Genomic DNA, 16,632 nt, shown 5'->3' with positions numbered 1-16,632 from the left:
TTCCGTGGGGGAGAGCCCCCCATGATCAAAGGGGACTCCGTGCGGGAGAGCCCCCCATGATCAAAGGGGACTCCGTGCGGGAGAGCCCCCCCATGATCAAAGGGGATTCCGTGCGGGAAAGCCCCCCATGATCAAAGGGGATTCCGTGCGGGAGAGCCCCCCATGATCAAAGGGGATTCCGTGATCTCGGTGTGGGAAGAGCCCCTCCTCCCCTCCCCTTCCCTCCCTCGCCGCCTTAGGTAAAGGATTCTCCTGGGATCCTCAGCTGCGTAGGGTTTCCTGATACTCTAGATGCTTCCCTGGCCCGGCCCTGCGCCCCTGCGCGTGCACACGCACACACATGCACACACATGCACACACATGCACACACACGCACACACATGCACACACATGAACACACGCGCGCACATGCACACGCACACACACACATAATGCCAATGAGTGAATAACATTTCTTGGATATTCTTAAGCATGTGTTAACGTTTCTGGACATGATCATCTACATTATGTGTAAATAGTGTAAGCATATAATAAATAAGTGTGTACATATATAATGTGTGTGTGTGTGTGTGTGTGTGTGTATTCAGAAAGCAAAAGAAGGGGCAGAGGCCTGTGGCTTCCAGGCCGCCCGGCACGCTTTGGGAGAGACACAAGCGTGGCTCAGACGTGAGAGGAAGAATTCTCACCAGGTACGGTGGCTTTTGGTTCATTTTATTATTTATTATTATTTTGGTCTGGAATTCAGTTCCCAAGTGGGAAACAAACGACATGTCTAGAACAACGATGCACGCTGGGTTTTCTGGGGCTGGGGAGGTGCTGGGTTTAAAATTCAAGTTTCCAGGTGAAAGTCATTCACCTCCACTGGAGCCCGGGGCCATCAAACGTTCACTGCGAAGCTCAGCGCAGCTCGCCCGCACCAGCTCTGTGGAGCGGACTGTGCAAACCTGTTGGATTCATCCTTACCAATCAATCCACATTCTTCCCAAGAAGCCTGAATTTATAATCCCGCCGCTTATAAACTCAGATGGAAGATTCTGGAGACATCCCCCACCCCCAACGATCACGATCATTGTTACCAGCATTAAATTCGATGTACAGTTCTAGAGCTGTTAATAAAAGGAAAATAAAAGCCCGGGGCAGGGGGTGGTGGGGGTGGTGACAACTGACCTCTTCAAATACCGAAGTCACCGCCTCTGGCTCGGCGTGGTGGCCGTGCTGCTGGGCGCCTGGGACTTAGCCACGGGGAAACCACAGGTGCTTATGGAGGTTTGACCTGCGCGTTCACACCTCCCTCAAAGAGAGCCCAGAGGAGGCTAGAACTTGAGAATCACGGGAGAAGATGGAAGGCTGTGCCACAGCAGGAGAGAGAGGGGGGGGGCCCACAGGTCAGCCAGAGACCCACTTCCTCTGTCAGGGAATCAGCTGTGTGTGTGTGTGTGTGTGTGTGTGTGTGTGTACACGTGCATGCGCGCCCACATGCATGCGCATGCAATGTTAATTAGCTCACGAACGTCTGTTTTTCCAGCCCATGCACCGATGCTAAAAACCCAGGAGGTTGACACCCCTGTGACTTAGTGTTTCAGTCAGGACCGTACTTACGTATTTGGGGTGTTTCATACTATTTGTCCACCAACCGGAGTCCCTTCAAGAGGCTCTTATTTTTCCAGGGGGGAGGGGGTTCCTAGCACAAGGTCCTAAGTTCAAAAACCCCAGTAGAGCCAAAACAAGACAAGATCCAAACTTTCCCATTCAGGTAAAGATCAACAGATGGTTTTAGATGCTTACTTATTTTAATTTATTTATTTTTTGTCGGTCTCGGGGCCTGAACTCTGGGCCTGGGCGCTGTCCCTCAGCTCTTCAGCTCAAGGCGAGTGCTCTACCACTTGAGCCACAGCGCCACTTCCAGCTTTTTCTGTGTCTGTGGTGCTGAAGAATGGAACCCAGGGCCTCATGCATGCAAGGCAAGTGCTCTATCACTGAGCCACCTTCCCAGCCCCTAGATGCTCACTCTAAAAACACACATGTGCCATCACATTGTGAGTCCTTTATGCTGTACAGGGGTCGTGGACAGACACAAATAAGCCGCAGAGGAAAGAAAATCCTCAAGGTTATGTGAAGGTCAGCCCTCCAGCTGGAGGACTGGGCCTGGAGCTCCTGGCAGTTTCCCGGCTTTCGGAGAGTGAGGATTCAGGCAGAGAGCTGGGGAGTGAAGAGAGGCCACGGACGGGCGCTAGCCCCCTCCTCCAGGGACGGATGCTTGATAACGCCATTTGCTACTCTTCCATGAAAGCGAAGTCTGGAATTTCCCTCGATTAACACCAGAGGTCATGCTTACCCACAGAAAGCCATGGGCTGCTCTATGCAGCTCCTCCATTTCCCGCAGCGCTTTTTGTTTGTTTGTTTTTGCAAAAATCCCCTTATGCCTATTTTGTTAGGGTTGACGGTGGTGGTTTTCATATACGGTTTGTGTTACGCTTGTGAACACACACACGCACACACTAACACTTTCACAGAAGAACGGGTTTCCAGAACCCCAGGGGCCGAAGCGAGAGCTCAGGTTGTTGGGATTTCTCTCGCACCACTGTTCCTAATGCTCCACGCCACGGGAGCTACGGGCCGGCTCCTCTTCCCAGGGCCTTGGAAGCAGCCCTCTTGGCAGGGCCCCGGTGGTTCACATCCGAAATCCTAGCTCCTCAGGAGACGGAGATTCCAAAGATCACGGTTCAAAGCCAGCCCCGGGGAGGTAAGTCTGTGAGATGAATCTCCCCTGCACCAGCAAAACACTTGAAGTAGAGGTGTGGCTCAAGGGGTAGAGCGCTCGCTAGCCTTGGGCATGAACGCTTAGGGACTGAACCCAGGCCCTGAGTTCAAGCCCTGGGACTGGCACAAAAAAGAAAGGGGGAAAAAAAGCTAAGGGAGAACAAGACACTGAGTTCAAATCTCAATATTGGTGGACACGCATGCACACACACCCCACAAGCATCTTTCACGTAGCCACAGTGGTTGCGGCTGTTCTAGAACCAGCCGGAGAACAGCGCCTTCTCTCTGCTCCCTTCAGCCACCAGCCCCTGGAAACAGATCGGGGGAAACCCCACACCCACGGGGCCCCTCAAGGCACCCCCCAGCCCAGGGGGAGCTTTCTCAAGCTGTACACCCGAGGGGTTTTCATCCCTTCTGTGGGTTCTAGAAAACATTGTGGGGCCAGCTGTGATGCAGAGTTGGAAACGAGTTACAGAGGAAGAACGGTGTGGATGTGAACCCCCAGATCGCTTGCGTGTGGAAAAGCGAAGGCGCGGCTGGTGTCCGGCGCTCGGGTTGTCTCATTCCGGTGACTCGCCTTCCTACCAAAGGTGGTTTGTAACCTCTCTCCGTTTCCGTGTTTTGATCTACAGAAGTGGAACCCTGGAATAAAGGGGAGGACCTGCCCGTGGCCCCCATGGGGGGGATTTGAATGCCACCAGAACGTTCCCTGGACGTGACTCGAGGGCTCGTGTTCCTTCACAGGTCCCGCAAGAACACGGTCCTGATTGTCCTGACCTAACTGAGCACGCTCCAGAGAGATCAGCTTCACACGCCGCAGCCCGTACTTAGCACATCCACACACACATGCTTCAATACCGTGTGGAATGGTGTCAGTGTTTGGAGTGTCCAGTGCTAGGGGTTAAGTATTTACACTGATTTTTTTTTTTTTTTTTTTTTTTGTCGGTCGTGGGGCTTGAACTCTGGGCCTGGGCGCTGTCCCTCAGCTCTTCAGCTCAAGGCGAGCGCTCTACCACTTGAGCTACAGCGCCACTTCCGGTTTTCTGGTGGTTTATTGGAGATAGGAGTCTCACGGTCTCTCCTGCCCGGGCTGGCTTTGAACCGCGATCCTCAGATCTCAGCCTCCTGAGTAGCTAGGATTACAGGCATGAGCCACCAGCGCCCGGCTTTACACTGATTTATAAACACAGCTGGCTGTGTATGTTTCCCACGAGGACGAGCTGGTCCACTCTTCATCACAACACCATGCTGCTCCAGGGAGCTGCTGATCTGGGTAAACAGCACACAGCTCACGCCCATCATCCTAGCTGAGATCTGAGGATCGAGGTTCAAAGCCAGCCCGGGCAGACCAGTTCAAGAGGCTCTGGTCTCCATCTATCTGGTGAAGAGTCAGAAGCAGAGCTGTGGCTCAAGCGGAAAAGCACCAGCCCTGAGTGAAAATGCCAAGTAAGAATGTGAAGCCCTGGGGCTGGGAAGGTGGCTCAGTGGTAGAGTGCTTGCCTGGCATGCCTGAGGCCCTGGGTTCGATTCCTCAGCACCACATAAGCAAAAAGCCGGAAGTGGCGCTGTGGCTCAAGTGGTAGAGCGCTAGCCTTGAGCTGAAGAGCTGAGGGACAGCGCCCAGGCCCAGAGTTCAGGCCCCACGACTGGACCCAAAAAAAAAAAAAGAATGTGAGACCCTGAGTTCAAGACCCAGTCCGGACGCTTATGCAAAAGTTACAATGACCCAGACCTAAACATAAGCACGCCATCTCAATCAGAAGAACTCCTGGCTACATCCCCGGGCCGTGACGAGGGACAGCGGGATTCACAGGCAGGGAACAGGGCAGACGGTAGACAACATCATCCCAAGTACAGCGACTTAGAGAGAGTCCCTCCATCCGAGGTCCTTGCAAGATGTAAGGTCCAGGCCACACGAATCCCTCCCTCCACATCTTCTCTGGATTTGTGTGGCGTCTTCCTAAACATAAGCTTGGGAAGAATGTAAATGGAGTGACTGTACACCTCCTGTGAGCACAACGTTACAGCAGCCCACGCTCCCCTCACAAAGCACAGAGATGGTTACTACCCGGCACGATGGTGTTCTATGTCCAGAAAATGTCCTGTGAATCTGCAATTCTCTCCCCTTTCCCTTCCCCTTCACCAGAACTCTGGGCACAATGGTTCTCCCCCCTCCCCCCCCCAACTCTCAGTAGTCTAGCCTTTTCTTTTCGGTGGGTTGTGGGTCTTGAACTCTGGGCCTGGGCGCTGTCCCTCAGCTCTTCAGCTCAAGGTGAGCACTCTACCACTTGAGCCACAGCGCCACTTCTGGTTTCCTGGTGGTTCACTGGAGATCAGAGTCTCATGGACTTTCCTGCCAGGGCTGGCTTTGAACCGTGATCCTCAGATCTCAGCCTCCTGAGTAGCTGGGATGACAGGCAGGAGCCACCGGCGCCTGGCTTGCGCAGTATGCTTTGAAGCACAAGATTCAAAATCATTCCTTTACAATGTGGCAGGACTCGATATGATGTGGGCTTTCACAGGGGGCCAAGGGTCCTCGGATAGAAGCCAGGAGAGCGGGAAAGGAGCAGAAAGCCGGGTAGGTGAGCAGGGCTGAGCAGTTCTGTTTGTGGGTGCACAAAGCCATCACGGGGTCCCGCTAACGGACAGCCTCACCCGGTCCTTGGGATTCAAAGAGTCAAATAAACAGAAATACAGGAACACAGAACGGAACCCAGTCTGACAGCCTCTTTCCCGCAGCAACTGAAAGAAGATTCCAGAGAGGAAGGGTAGCTTGTAACAATCACCGCAGCGCAGCCAATGAGAAAAAAGCATGTTTCCAACGACAATCGTGCAATTAACGACCAACAGCTTGTGTTTTCCAGTCCTAGTCAGGCCTTCTGAGAGCTACTCACATCACTGAGAAAAATGAGTCCAGTGATGTAGCAATTGAATGGAAAGCCTCCTTCAGAAAAGCCCCCCTCTAAAAATGAGCAGCACCTGGAAAACTGGGTAGTTGCTGGGAAAGTTTGTCAAATACACTCCTCTCCCCATGAGATAGGATTTCCCCCCCCCCCCATTTTAGTCTTGCTCAATCCCGGGCTTAATTCCCTCCAGGAATTTCCATGAACATAGCTTACATACTTCTGCAAATATAAATTTCCTCCGGGGTTCGTTCGGTCCTTAGAAGGCCCTGGACACTTGGTGCCAAGAGTCTTGTGCGTGGTCATCTGCTCTGGAAAGGGGACACACTGGGGCTCCTGGCCACACGGGGGTTTGTGCCGGGTGTGTGTGTGTGTGTGTGTGTGTGTGTGTGTGTGTGTGTGTGTGTGTGTGTAATGGGGCTGGGTCGATGGAGAGATGCCAAACATCTCCTGTGCCAATCAATAGGACGCATGGAGGGAGAAGAGGCAGAGGACAAGCTGGATGAAGTGGTCTGAGGGGTTTTCAGAAGCATGGGTTGCCAAAATGAAAATGCCTGGAGAGCCAGTTGGAAGAGCCAGCGGCAGGAAGAGGAGGAAGGCCGGGCCAGAAACCAAGGAGCCCCGGGAGAGGGTGGAGCTCCTGGCCCGGGTATCCGTGGACGGCTTTTGGATTGTGCAACTCCCAACAGGGCCTGGGCGAGGAAGCCAGGAAGCCAGCATTCCGGCCATTCCCTCCATCGCCCTTCCTGGGGTGAGGCCTGGCGGCCCTGGCTCACACCTGTCACCCTAGCTAGTCAGGAGGCTGAGATCCGAGGATCGCGGTTCAAGCAGGAAAAAGAAAAGTCCTGAGACTCTTATCTCTGATGAACCACCTCAAAAGCCAGAAGTGGCGCTGTGGTTCAAGGGGTAGAGTGCTCGCCTTGAGCAACAGAAGTTCAGGGGCGGCACCCAGGCCCCGAGTTCAAGCCCACCCCCATCCTCCCCACACACCCCACTGCTAACAGGTATCATTCTGTAGTCATGCGTTTGTACGGGTCTGAGATGACATTCGCCCTCATTCATTTGCACCTGGAGGGCCTGTCCCTCCCCGGGACAGAGCCTCTTCGAATGGCCTGCCATTAAAACAAAAACAACGATGAAGTCTTCCCGTATGTCAATTGGACAAAGGGGTTCACTGTGGAATTACACACACGCGTGTTTCTCCTTTAGTCGGATGGATTTTTTTTAAAGGACATCTTTGAAGTCCATTTCAGCGTAAATGAGAACGTCTCGGTCACGACTAGTAGAATCACGTCGTTTCTGAAATCCAAGGGTCTCCATCACCCACCTGCGAGACAGACCTGTATGCATAACGTGGGGTCAGTATGTGCGACTCTCAGTTGCTCCCTACAGACAACTGGACAGCCCCCCAGCTCCACTGGATCGCGGGGCTCCCCGGAGACTACCACATTGGTTCACTGCACCGATGACATCATCGCTCGTCCCGATGAGGAGGAAATGATGCAATGAGAATAAAGAAGTGTACTCACAGGCCGGCCACTGAGGGTCTGGGCCGTTTCTCCTCTTCTGCAGATCTCTCCCCTTCCATCAGCAGCCTGCAGACGGCTGACAGCCCAGGGTCGGCCGTGGCCCATGGAGGGCGCGGGTGAGTCACTGCATGGAAAAGGGCTGGCTGGGTCATGCTATGGCTTGGCTGCCTCTTGCACACGGGTGTGTCCAGTTCCAGGCCCGTCCGCAGCTCCTTCCCCGGCCCCTCTGATGTACACACTGTGAGCGTTCTGTCTCTGATCAGACCCGAACTGATACAACCACACAGATCTGCTACTCTGCGGAAGGTTCCGGCGGCCAGGCTGGGATCTCCTCCCCGGTGGAAAGGCAAGCGTGGGACCTCAGAACCCAAAGAAAGGAGAGCACTTGGTGGGTGTCCTTGGATTTGTGTCTCTGATCTCTTTATCTGACGACTTGAAAAGCCATCCTGTTTTTGAGAGAGGCCCGGAGAAGAAAGCGTGCGAGGTTGGGTACGGGCGGTACGAGCTACCTCCGGTCCTAACTCGAGTCCTGCCATCCGGGCTGGGCGTGCTGTGCGGAGTCTCAGGCTGCACGGGAGGGCAGCAGGCTGCTCCGGCGAGACCCGGCCTTCTGTGGCAGAGCCTACGTGAAAACCAGCCCCGGGCCCGAAAGCCAAAGTCACACTGCACAGGGCCGTCGAGATTTCACGTCACGAGGAAGCTTAGGTGTGGCCGGGTTGGGGAGCAATGGAAGTGCATATGGGAAGCCAGGTCTGCAAAGAATGCCAAAGGCCTGGGCCTCAGTGGCTCCCTCACCCAGGATAACACAGCCCCTGCTCCCCCACCCCACCCCCAGCAGCTTCTCACCGCCTGGGAGAGGATTACAGGCTGGAGACACCACGCCCGGCCGCCATTTGTATTTTGGGTCTTGCTCCATCAAGCATTCTCTCTGTCTTCACCACTGTCATTCTCTCTGTCTTCATCTTATATTTCTCACGGATTCCCCCACCTGGTCCTTTTCTATTTCTAACCCACCTTGTTTAGGAAAAAAAACAAACCCATATTACCAGTAACTTCCTCAGTCACTAAAATATTAGTGGCTCCGTCTGGGCCTTCTTGACGGACTGCTCTCTGAAATACAGATTCCTTTCTTCCATCTCTCCTCCATCCAGCCCACGCCTCTGTTCTCTGGATCCTCGGCCTGACCTGGGTATTGATGGGTTAGCCCTCCATGGTCATCAGCTTGGACAGTGATCCTCCTGTTTCCTGTAGAGCCAAGAGGACCCGTGAGGCTACCATACCCGACTTCTCATTCAGGAAGATGGAGTCTCATGAATATTCTGTCTGGGTTGGTCTGGGACAGCAACCTTACTGATCTCATCCTCCCTGGTAGCTAGGATTACAGGTGTGACCCGTGGGTCCTGGGTAAAAGCTTAATATCCTTGAAGTACAAATAAGATACTATCACGACTATCACTCTCTTCCAATTAATGGCTTCCAGTTGTCAAATTCAAGGCCCTCGGCTTAGCATTCCAGCTTTGGCCTCCTCCTGCCCTTAGTTGCCCTTCAAATATACATATATATATATATATATATATATATATATATATATGCCATTATTGTGTTCTAAAACGTGAATGCCTACCTTTTCCCCCCTATTCTTTTCCCTTATTTATTCCAGCTGACTTGGCTTCTTTACTGAATGAAGACTCTCTCTACAACTTGGCATCCCTTTGTTTGTAGTTTATTTGCAAGAGCATCTGCTTAGTATAGCACCTTGTATATTATACATGCTTTGGGGGAGGAATGAACAAATGCCTGCTGTATTGTGTGAGAGACAGTAGGAAATATATATATATATATATATATATATATATATATATATGCATATATACAACTTCTCCTTGTCATTTCTTGACTACTGGGGCCGGTGGCTAACACGGAGTGGGTGTCTTTGTGTTGTGTCTCACCCAGTGGAGCCATCTGGGCAGTGAGTGGCATCTTTAGCTCACACTGCAGGACTTATTTCTTTGCTGATTCCTTTTTTTTTAGACTAACTGGCACATTTCTATAATAAATGATGATACTTCTACCTCCCCCTTCCACAAGGTCTAGGGAGCACTTTCCCCGAGCCAGGTGCTGTGTAAGCAATCGACCTAACTCCTGGCTGTCAGAGCAATGACAGAAATAAGTACTGGCCTGCCATCACACTCTCATTTGGTAAGCTGCCCTAATGCAGAGCGATGGTCTGATGCCTTTGACCATTTTTGCACAACTACTTGCTATGCACTGTGTACATACTTATGTTGACATTTCTCAGGGTTCCGTAATGTGCTATTCTCCATGGATTTTATTTTTGTAGTCCTGGGGGTTTGAAGCCAGGGCCTTCTGCCCGCTAGGTGCAAAGTCTACCACTTCCCTGCCCAACACGTGTGATATGACCAAGTAAATATTCTTCACACAGCCAAATCTGTATTATGCAATACTTAGCTCACTCCACATTTTCACTGCGTAGATAATTCTGTGGTGCACATCTGCAGTTTTTCCATTCTTAGACATTTGAGGGGGATACATTTTCAGACCAGCAGTGGAACGCGCTCCCAGCTCTTCGTACAAATGACCTCCCAGAAGGACTGGGCCACCAGCCACAGTGCCTCACACCTGCAATCGCATCTACTCAGGAGGCTGAGATCTGAGGATCAAGGTTCAAAGCCAGCCTGGGCAGGAAAGTCCACGAGACTCTTATCTCCAATTAACCACCAAAGAGCTTCGAGTGGAATTGTAGCTCAAGTGATATAGTACGTGCCTGAGGGGAATAGCCAACGGACAACGCCCAGACTCTGAGTTCAAGCCCCAAATTGGCATGTGCATGTAAACACACACACACACACACACACACACACAGAAAAGGAAAAGACAAGACAAGAAAGGAAATAAGGAAGTATTGCTGTACCAATCCACCTAGGAGAAGTTCCCGTTTAAACAAACTCCAACGTGAATTCTTACAGAATTCTTTAGTTGATCTGTTATGCAAAGGAACAGACTTTTTACTGAAACAATAAATTAGTTATACTAAAACAACCACAAAAGACACCATCCCAGGGCTGGGAAGGTGGCTCAGTGGTAGAGCGTTTGCCTTGCATGCATGAGGCCCTGGATTCGATTCCTCAGCACCACATAAGCAAAAAGCAAAAAGCCGGAAGTGGCGCTGTGGCTCAAGTGGTAGAGTGCTAGCCTTGAGCTGAAGAGCTGAGGGACAGCGCCCAGGCCCAGAGTTCAGGCCCCACGACCAGACCTCCCCCCCCCAAAAAAAAAGACACCATCCCAATCCTGAATCTCTCCACAAAAGCACACTCTTTTCTCAGTATCACACCCCAGACAAATGTTACTGATCCACAAAGAACAAGGGGCCATGGCAGGAAACTAGCCGGTAAGCTCACACAAATACAATTATGTCTAACAACTAAAAGACATAATGAAGATTATAGAACCTGTGAGAGAAGGCATGCGGAATGCCATGTTTTATTATCAAGTGGAATTCCCCGGCAGACAGTAACGTCAACAGCTTTCCTTCATCCGCAGCCCTGGCGATGTGAACACGAGCCCACGGATCTGTACACAGCCACCTCCACCCTGAACCCCATTAGTGCTTCACGACTCCCCCAGGAGTGCGCCGGGGCCAGGTGGCTCTCAGCCCAATTTCCTGTCTGGATTCCCTTTTAATGATAATAATTAAAACATCCTAAACCGCTCTTACCCGAGGCCATTTCTCTGCAGAGACCCCACGGTGCTTCACAAATAACTAATTAAGCCTCAGACGCGTGAGCTTCTGTTCCGGGCTTACGAAATGCCCGCCGATGGCTCCCTCTGGCGATTTCCCAGCTTAAGTGATGCCCTCCCCAGCGAAGGTCAGACTCTCGGCCTCTTCCTTCCTTCCATCCAGATGGCGGATCAGACGCGGTTAGCTCTCTGTGTGGGCCCAAGATGGCGCCGGGAGAGAACCCTGTCTCCTCTTCTTGGGAGTGGCGAGGAGACCTGAGGGACTGAGGTCTCTCCCTTCCCCATGGCTGACAGCAATGCTTTGCAGGCCCGGGGGAAAACCCATTTTTGGAGAACTGTCGTTTGGAGGATTTGCAAGAGGGTTTTTCTAGTCGCTTGGGTGGAGGAAACGTGCTTATAACGCAATCACTGCAGCCCAATCTAATGGCTCTCTTTCATAATATCACTTGCTTTATCTGAGGCAGGAGATGTAACACTCACGGAGCACACAATCTTCTAGACTGCACACACAGCCTCCCGAGGACAGACCGTGCAGTTAGTCCACACACCGTGTCTTAATATGTGCAGACAAGACAGCGGCCAAAGTGCTTCCTCCAAAAGCAACAGGGAGAAGCTAGAAATCAATAATGGAAGGAAAGTGGAAAACTTATATTTACATGTAAAGTCAACCACACACTGGGGACCATCAGTAAGGGAGAGAAAAAGCCACCAGGGTAATTAGAAGACAGGGGAAAATGACCAGAAAAACTAGAATATCTAAACTTAGTAGGCTCAGCAAAAAGTTATTTTATAGTGCTAAATGCCTACATTAACAACAAAGACAGGTACCTAGGATCCGTAATCTAACTTTACATCTTGAAGAAGAAAAAGAGAAGGAGCACAGGAAGGCCAAAGCTGGCAGGAACAGAAAAATAATGAAGATCAGAGTAGAGAGAAATCAAACAGTGACTAGAAAAATAATAGAATCGTGAAACTAAAACTGATGCTTTAAAAAAAAAGTCACTGAGTCCGAAAGGTTTAAATACACTTTTACATCAGCAAGAAAATGAGAGCAAATGCAAAACCATAAGATCAGAAATGAAATAAGGATATTACTATTAACCTTACAGGGATCAAAGGAACTCTAATGGTATTATTAATACTCATATGCCAACGTATTGGAAAACCTAGATGAGAAGAAATTCCTAGGAGGACACGAACTATTAAAATCAACAAGCAGCAGCAGAAAATCTGAACATACCTATAAGCCACAAAAAAGGAGAATTACCTAGTCATGGACCTTCCCGCAAAGAGAAGTCCAGCACTGATCTTCGCGCTGATGAATTCTACCAAAAACAAGGACACTCAATCTCTTCGAACCATTGTAGAATGACAGGACAGGAGGGAGCTTTAGATTTAGATCAGTATTATTTAGATCAGTATTATCCTGATAGCCAAATCAGACAAAGCTATCACAAGGAAAGGAAACCCCAGGTTCATATCCCTTGAGAATTACAAATTATGCAAGGTTACAAGACACACGCACACACACTAGCAACAAATAATCCAAAGATGATATTAAGAAAAACCATTCCATTTACAGTAACAGCCTAGAGAATCAAGTATCTTGGAATAAGTTTAACCAAAAAAGCGAAAGCCTTGTGTACCAAAAACAGTTACAGTATTGTTGAAGGAAATCGTCAGTAAATGCAGAGATATCCCATGTTGCACAGATTGGAAGGTGTGCACATCTGTTGAGATGGTGATCTTCCTCAAAGTTATCCTAGGTTCAGTGCAGGACCATCCACAGTCCACCAGACGAGCGTTTTCCTCTCAAAAACAGAAACACAGAAAGCTCCAGATATAGCTCAGAGGTAAAGCACTTGCCCACAATGCTAAAAATCTCTGGGTTCAATCCCCAGCATTCTATAAAATAGAAAAACGGCTTGAACTCAGAACCTGGGCAGGTGTCCCTGAGCCTTTTTGTGCTCAAGGCGAGCGCTCTACCACTTGAGCCACAGCACCACTTCCGGTTTTCGAGTGGTTCATTGGAGATAAAAGAGTCTCACGGGGACTTTTTTGCCCAGGCTGGTTTGGAACTGCGATCCTCAGATCTCAGCCTCCTGAGTAGCTAAGATGAGCCACCGGCACCTGGCTAAAATTTATATACTTTTTATACATCAAAAACATCATTAAAAGGGTGACGTCGATCAAGATGCATTGTGTTCATAAACTGCTTTGTTATATGGTGACTCTTTTGTACAAACTACCTACAGATAATGATAAAAATTAAAATTAGCCAAAGGAATCATAAGGAAAAGAGATGATCTCTCTACATACTGTTAAATTTCCCCACACTTGATTTCCATCTGTATTCATGAGGTTGCTGGTCTGCGGTTTTAATTTTCTTATTTATGTGTGATCATCTTAATGTGGTTTTGGTTTCTAGGTGATACCTTCCTCAAAAACTATTCACTGGAGAATATTTCCCCTTCTTCTATATTCCAGTAGAGTGTTATATACTTGCTTTTCTCTCTCAAATGCTCGCTAAGTATTTCATTAAAATTAAACGGCTCTGGAATTTTACTTATTGGATGTGTATTAACTACAAATCCATCTTTTAGAATTGATAGCAGAGCATACAAGCTGTTTATTTCGCCGATGTGACTGTTGGCAGGTGTTTTTTTTTTTTTAAACATTTTCTCCAAGGAATTGTTCCATTTAATCCAAGTTGTCAAATTCATCACATTTTATTGATTTCCACCCCCCTTCGTTCCCTGAGATGGTTTTTTTCTACAATTTTTCTCTTCTAAATTTCATTGATTTTGCTTTGACTCTTGTTATTTCAGTCCTGTTCATTTCAAGTTGAATTTGCTCTTTGGTTTGCTACCATAGACATAAATTTCCCTTTAGCTGAACTTCATAACACAAAGTGATGTATTTCTGTTTTCATTCAGCAAAACATTTTTTCCCAATTTCTGTTGAGAATCTCCTCATTTACCTTAGCATGTTTTTTTTTTAAAAAGTATATTGTCTAATTTGGCTATCAATAACTAAGAAAGAGGAGACGTCTCTGAACTATCATTACATAGTCACCCATTTAATCTTTCTGTTCTGTTTTTTTATTTAATTTTTTTTTCTTTTGGTCGGTCGTGGGTCTTGAACTCTGGGCCTGGGCGCTGTCCCTCAGCTCTTTAGTTCAAGGCTAGCGCTCTACCACTTAAGCCTCAGCCCCACTTCTGGCTTTTTCTGCTTAGGTGGTGCTGAGGAATCGAACCCAGGGCCTCATGCATGCAAGGCAAGCGCTCTACCACGGAGCCACCTTCCCAGCCTCTATATGGTATATCATTTACTTGGACATTTTTTTTTCAAACCTGCAATGGAACACAACTATGCCAATTTTTGTAGTCAAATGTTATACCACTATATCTGTGTATATATATATCTACTACGTCCATTTTCCCTTTTTGTTCTTTTGTCAGAGACTGGGACTAGACTCTGTACCTGATCCTTTCATTCCTTCGTTCTCTGGCTAATGGCCTACCAGTTGAGCTGAGCCTGCAACATCGACTGCAGACATTTTTTAAACTTTATTGTCATGACAGAGGTGAGGCACAGAGGGATTACAATTACGTGAGTGAGTCGTGAGTAATTTCCTTTCATCCGGTGTCTTCTGATTCCTCCCTCTCCCCCAGTCCCTCCCTCCCTTCTACCCATGAGTTGTGTAGTTCTTTTTCATTAATGTCCAGTGAGCTCCACTGCTACAATTTTTCACCCTTTTTCCCTTGAGTTCTGTACCCTCCCTGACCCTCCCAAAGATGTCTCGCGCCCATGTTTGACATGTAAACACAGGTTTATGTGTTGTTCTGCTTCCATTCACCAGTGGAGCTGTGGTGGGGATTGTCCGTCCACAGGGAACCCTAATCATTCCCAGCCTACATCTCCTGGCCTGAAATACGTTACTCCCTGGCTCTTTAAAGTCAGGCTCTTAGTTGTCAGAAAGACAAATGAAACTCAAGCAGATGGACCCAAAGCCACAGATTTGGGGGAACTGTGGACTGTTTCTTCTCCAAGACATCATTTGAGCCCAGGCTTGAATGATGAACGAGGCACAGAACTTTCTAGAACTGTGTAGAATGTTCCACGGAGGGAGATACCGGGTTTGAGGGCCTGGGGGATAGAGGGGAGGGCATGTGTTTTAGGAACACTGAGCCAGCCAGCTGGTGATTGTAAGAACAGGAGAGAGTTTCTGGCAAGGAGGTGGGAAGCGGACTCACGGGCCAGGGCCCACTGAACATGGAGGACCGGATGTGATTCCCCAAGTGTGTATAATGCCCTGACCCAGGGAAGGGACAGTTTCAACCTACGTGCGCGTGTGTGTGTGTGTGTGTGTGTGTGTGTGTGTGCGCGTGTGTGTGTGGGTAGATGGAGTGGACGCGGCTTAGAGAAGATGCCCATGGGGTTGGCTCCTTTTTCAAGAATTTATGGGCGCGCTTGGGACTGGTGTCTGGCCCGAGCTCCCGGGCAGCAGCCGGGAAGGAGACCAAAGCCTGAAGGCGGCGTGGAGACCCCGGGTGCTCTGCTGGAGGCTGGAGCACCTGTGCGACCTGGCAGAGACGTGACCCCCGGACCCGTGGGTGCTCCAGACTGTGAGGTGTTGTTCTTTTCGGGGGTCACCTGGCCCCTCTGGGGTGTTACCTGGCCCCTCCTCGCGAAAGGGAAGGATTAAGGCTGCCGGTCACGCAGAGAGGGCCTCCCAGCCTGGAGGGACAAGGGAGACGCACCTCGAATTTGGATCTGATGCTTTGCCCAGATGCAGGTGTGCGGGCGGTGACGGTGAGTGTATATACACCTGTTCCGATCAGACCTGGCTGGGGGGTGGGGAGGGGGAGGGCGCGGGGGAGGCTGGGGGGGGCAATGGAAGTCGCATCAGCACAGAGGGGGGATCCACACACACGCCCCAGAAAACACCCTTACTTTCTCCCGGAAAGCAACCATGTTCCTAGATCCTTCTGAAGGAAGAGAGGGAAACACAGATTTCTCTGCGTGAAGAGAAAAGAAGTCTAGAAGCTTCTGCACCTAGACTCAAGCCCCCTGGAGTAGCTACCATTTACCAGGTGTAATTAAGTCTGACTTTATTATAAATATCCACAGGGCATGAAATGCCTTTTTCTGATGCAAGGCAAAAAAAAAAAAAAAAAACAAAAAAAACACAAACCCATGAATTACAATTTGGGGAATATTGTCAGGGAACATAATTTAAAAAAAAATCGGAAAGGAATGAGGGGATTTAAAAACAAGCAGGTCTATTCTCTGCTTCATTAACCCAAACTAGTGTTTGAAAGAACTCCACCCCCATCGGTCAGTTAGGATGACTTCCATCCCCACATTTGGAGCCCGCCGCCATCTTGTCTTCTGCATATCGGTGACCTTACTCATTGTCATACAAAGTGCCCTTACCAAGGGCAGTTTTGCGAGCTGGGGGATGCACTGGGTCACGAAGAAGGGGAGGGATTAGACACTAGACACAGAGATGCTTTTGGAGGACATATCGTCTGGGAAAACTTGAGAGAGAGAAGCTGGGTATGGTGGCTCATACCTGTAATCTTCCCTACTCTGGAGCTGCTCTAATCCTAGACCAGGAGTATTTTACGCAGTTCAAGGCCGGCCCAAGCAGAGTTCAAGGGACCTCCTCTCCACCC

The sequence above is a fragment of the Dipodomys merriami genome, unplaced genomic scaffold (assembly GCF_024711535.1).
Source record: "Dipodomys merriami isolate MVZ:Mamm:240054 unplaced genomic scaffold, mDipMer1.0.p SCAF_201, whole genome shotgun sequence".
NCBI lineage: Eukaryota > Metazoa > Chordata > Mammalia > Rodentia > Heteromyidae > Dipodomys > Dipodomys merriami.
Note: the sequence above shows the minus strand (reverse complement) of the source record.